The following is a 5,471-nucleotide window of genomic DNA, read 5'->3' as shown; positions in this document are numbered from 1 at the left end:
CTTGTATAAAGGGTTAGATATGTGGTGTAATATCCATTAGTGGTAATGAGTGTCCCATTACTCGGTCCAGTGAGCATTACACAATATAGGACTACTCAAAACAAACCTAATACCTACTTAGTAATAGAGAAGGGGGTAATATTCGTAGGAAGGGCATTAAAACAGTGAAACCCTGGTAACTTACTTCTACAGGTAAGGATAACAACAACAACAACAACAACAACAACAACAACAACAACAACAACAACAACAACAACAACAACAACAACAACATAATAAATAATCAGGAAATGTCAATTGTCCCCCATGTTCTCCTCCGCCCCCCCAAAACAGCTTCGCCACTGGGGTATAATTTGCTGCTGTTTAGACTGCGGGAGTAAAGGGACTTTTCAGTCTCATTCTGGCAGGATAAACAAGGTATATTCTATTCTATTCTTTTTAAACGGATGTCAATAATAAATAATCAGGAAATGTCAATTGTCCCCCATCTTCTCCTCCGTCCCCCCAAAACGGCTTCGCCACTGGGGCATAAAAACTAACACCCAGTGTAGGCAATATTAACACGAACACGAGAACAACAATAGCGAGAGCAACATCTGGAGCAGAATATAAAAGGCGTAACCTGAATCAGCCAATCACAACTGGAGTAGAATGCAACGGTGCACAGCGGTTAATTAGATTCAATTGTAAAACGTGCTTAAAAAACATGCCAGCATCCCAGACTCCATTGATCAGGGGTGGAATTGACATGAACGTCCGGGCCTAGCATTTGAGAAACTATCAGGCCATCAGGGGCGGAATACACATTAATGTCCAGACCTAGCGTCTAAAAAAAAAAAAAAAACCATCAGGCCATCAGGAGCGGGCAGTGGCGTAGCGTCCATGTAGGGCGCTTAGATTCAATTGTAAAACGTGCTTAAAAAACATGCCAGCATCCCAGACTCCATTGATCAGGGGTGGAATTGACATGAACGTCCGGGCGTAGCATTTGAGAAATTATCAGGCCATCAGGGGCGGAATGTACATTCATGTCCAGACTTAACATCTAAAAAAAAAACCATCAGGCCATCAGGAGCGGGCCTAGCATTTGGGAAACCTTTGATAGAGGGCCGCATTAGAAAATAATATGAGTTCAGGGTCGCCAGTCAGTTATAACCACTGGGCCAAGGGTATCAGTCCGATGAGCTCTTTTTTGAGACCTGCCCCCCAGGGGTTCGAAATTATGACTTATGTAGTAATGTGCATGGTGATGGAAATTAGTGCCCTACACGCCTTACACTTGACTTTAGACCACGCTACGCCACTGGGAGCGGGCCTAGCATTTGGGAAACCTTTGATAGAGGGCCGCATTAGAAAATAATATGAGTTCAGGGTCGCCAGTCAGTTAACCACTGGGCCAAGGGTATCAGTCCGATGAGCTCTTTTTTAGGACCTGCCCCCAGGGGTTCGAAATGCCTAACATCAGAAAAATTCCTTCATGTATGACTGAACATTTTCGCCAAATTACCTACATCAAAATTGCACAAACTGTTCGGGAGAGGTATTGAAACAAAAAATAAACTTATAGGCATGGGCAAAGTGGCAAACTAAAGGAAAAATACTCGATATTTCACAAACTGTTAAGTCAACTCGACTGGTAAATGGGGATAAAGTCGATAAAGTGAAGAAACAGGAAGTAGGTATACCTATAATTATGAAGTTCAGCCTATAACAATACTTTGAAATTTCAAACTTTAGAAGTTTAGGAACCTAATACCTACTTAATACTCATATTGTCAAACCTAGCTTACAAACCTAGCTTACAACTTAGCTTACAAATCTAGCTTACAAACCTACCTTACAACTTAGCCTTAGAGCCTGCCATGGAACACAACCTAATAGGTTCTTGCGGAAAAGAAAGTGCCTATTCCACACAAAGTGGCAAACTAAAGGAAAAATACTCGATATTTCACAAAATGTTAAGTCAACTCGACTGGTAAATGGGGATAAAGTCGATAAAGTGAAGTACCAGGAAGTAGGTACCTATTATGAAGTTCAGCCTATAACAATAGTTTGAAATTTCAAACTTTAGAAGTTTAGGAACCTACTTAATACTCATATTGTCAAACCTAGCTTACAAACCTAGCTTACAAACCTCGCTTACAAACCTAGCTTACAAACCTAGCTTACAACTTATAGCCTTAGAGCCTGCCAGGGAACACAACCTAATAGGTTCTTGCGGAAAAGAAAGTGCCTATTCCACCAAGTCGGTATCCACAGATCAGCAAGTTGTAACGTCGCGCGGAAACATAAAATAATAGGATTAGAAATGGAGGTTCCCAGCCTCAAAGGTAATAAGGCAAATGAAACTCCCCTTTAAAAAAAAAAAAAAAAAAAAAATCTCTTCACAAAAAAGTATCCAATCTCAGACAGATTTTTAAATTCTGCAGAGTTTTTAATATTTAATACTTAAAATTGTAAAAAAGAGCACAAAAATCATAGGCAATGGAATAATGGAATGCTTTTTGAACGGATGTCAATAATAAATAATCGCCACCCTAGTTAGCTTAGTTGGTAGTGCGTCTGCCTTGTAAGCGCTGGGCCGCGGGTTCGATTCCCGCCCGGGGCGGATTTTGTTCTGATGGGATAATATTCGTTCTCGGAACGGCTGGCTTTCTCCTATCCTGTCTTCCTCCTCTCTTCGATTTCGGGACGATAAGACCATAGGTTTTTTTTTTTTTTTTTTTTTTTTTTTTTTTTTTTTAGATGTTTGATTGAGAGAACAGTAAGTGCTAAGGTCTTATCGTCCCGAGGGAACTGTAACTGCTAAGGTCTTATCGTCCCGAAGAGAGAAAGAAGACAGGAGAGGAGAAAGCTAGCCGTTCCGAAAACGAACACTATACGTTCAGAATAAAATCCGCGCCGGGCGGGAATCGAACTCGCGGCCCAGTGCTTACAAGGCAGACGCTCTACCAACTAAGCTAACTAGGCTGGTTCCCCCCTTTTCTACAATATAAAGTATAGAATATGGCATATTTTAGAATTTTAGAACTTCAAAGTTGTCAGTAATAATGCCTCGGCTGGGATGTGAACTTGTGCCGCTTAGATCCCACTTACTCTACTTTAGTAAGCCAATCAATCATCACAAGTGCTTCATGCATTCCAATATTCCAAACACAGTGCCGAAAATCTGCGCCGAGAATCAATCCAGGACCTCCTAGTATGATATTCGCATCACTCGACCACAAAGATCGCTATTGCCAAATTCTTTTCACAAATGACATCAAATTCTTTTACAACACAAATTCCACACTTCACCTCTTCATTTTCTACCAGGAATTTTCTCTTTGACCTCCGAAATTGATCGAAAATGTGCGTGATAATCCACGGATAATGCAGAATAGAAGCGAAACCGAAGGGGACCACCCTGAAGAAATTTCGGATCGTGTGGTACACCTATCTTTTTATCTCGAACTAATTTGGTACTTAAATCTCTCTCTTCTCTCCCCCTCATGTCGTAAGGTGATACTTTCCCATTTGTCGAGGTATGTCTTGTTCTGTGAGATCTTCTTTGGTCTTTTCCTGAAATTAAAGGTAGAAATACACTACTATCACCTCACGTGAGCTCACATGACGTGATAATAGCGTAGCTGCCCTGAACGAAATTACTTATGCAATATTATGGGAAAACCTTCATCTTCCTCTTCCGTGACGTGATATCGTACTGTGTTTCCTACCTTTATTTTTAGGTTTGACAGAGAGAACTGTAACTGCTATGGTCTTACTGTCCCGAAAGCGAAGAAAGAAGGAAGACAGGAGAGGAGAAAGCCAGCCGTTCCGAGAACGAACTTTATCCCTTTAGGATCAAATCCGCCCCGGGTTGGAATAGAACCCGCGACCGAGCGCTTAAAAGGTAGACGCGCTACCCTTCAAACAAACTAGGCTGGCTAAAGAAGTCTTAGCCATCCTAGTTAGCTTGCTTGGTGGCGCTTCTGCCTTGTAAGCGCAGTTCCCTCTATTAAAACTCTTTAAAAAAAATCGAGTCTGAAGAGAAGCAAGAAATATTAAGAAAGCGAAAATGGTGGAGACGCCTGTACTTCGTATTGAATAATATTGTCGGTACGTTCTCTCAAAAATTGTAATGTACCTGCATTTTTCCCGTTCGGAGTCCCCGTACGTTCTGATAGTATAGTTTCTGAGAAATGACATTAGGGGAGTGCCTGTTAGTCAATACAATAAGATTACTATAGCAGTTACAGTTCCCTCTGTCAAACCTCTTTTAAAAAAAATCTCAAAGTGGGTATCTGTAGTTTCAGAAAGTGTTGTGCTGTATACTCACCTCAATAATTACTCTCAATAAGTATACTTATACTTACATATATTCACATTGCGATGACATCCTCCCTCCCCTCACGTCCACAAACCCAAACACCAAAAATCCTCCTTTTATCCTGCCTTTATACGCCTTTTATCGTGCTCTTATCCTTCCCTTTGGTGAAAACCAAGTCAAGTGCGAATTTAAATCGCGACAAAATCCCTATACAAGCCTCACACGATGCTGGAGGTGTTGGACTGAATATAATCACACTGAAATGAGCGAAACCGGTGGGGACTCTTCCAGGTGGAGGATTTTGTGAACGGCCAGTGTTCGGGACTGACAGAAGCCTTTCCCGCACTCTGTACACTTGAACGGCTTTTCCTTCGAGTGGATATATCTGAAACGAGAAGAACAAGGGATGTTAAGAAATGAAATGTTCAAAGGCTTCAAACTTTCAAAGACATAAACATCAAAGTGCCCAAGTATTGAAATAAGTAAGAAATGTTAAGGCCAGCCACTCACTGTCAGGTAGACCTGAGTGAAGACCTGATCAGGTCTACCTGATAGTGTGTGCTCATCAGTTATCAGGCAGACCTGACAGGTGGACATGATCAGGTGTACCTGTCGTGTTCACCTGATAGTGAGTATGCTCATCAGTTATCAGGCAGACCTGACAGGTGGACATGATCAGGTGTACCTGTCGTGTCCACCTGATAGTAAGTGTGCTCATCAGTTATCAGGCAGACCTGACAGGTGGACATGATCAGGTGTACCAGACCTGTCAGATCCACCTGATATTGAGTGGCTGGCCTAACGCAGGCCACTCACGCTTCTACTGTCTTACAGTCTGATAGGTTGGACATTTATTTATTTATACTGTCGGCTAAGACTAAAAAGTCCCATTACCTCGATCGGTTTGACATCGACAGTCGGAGTGTGAAGTATGGGGTCTAACATACTAACTCCTATCTAAGTTTTGTAAGAGACGACCGAAAACTTGGACATCCTCCCTGTTTGATTCGAGAAAGAACACAAATGTTGGTGACTGTAATATTTGACTTTTAATACTGAAAGCAAACTGACATCAAAGATCTAAACATGAAGATGGCCAAAATCAGATCACAAACTCAAGCCAATACACAACACTCCCTAGCCCTACTCGTACCCATTGATC

This window comes from Diaphorina citri, unplaced genomic scaffold, assembly GCF_000475195.1.
Source record: "Diaphorina citri unplaced genomic scaffold, Diaci psyllid genome assembly version 1.1 scaffold483, whole genome shotgun sequence".
Taxonomy (NCBI): domain Eukaryota; kingdom Metazoa; phylum Arthropoda; class Insecta; order Hemiptera; family Psyllidae; genus Diaphorina; species Diaphorina citri.
Note: the sequence above shows the minus strand (reverse complement) of the source record.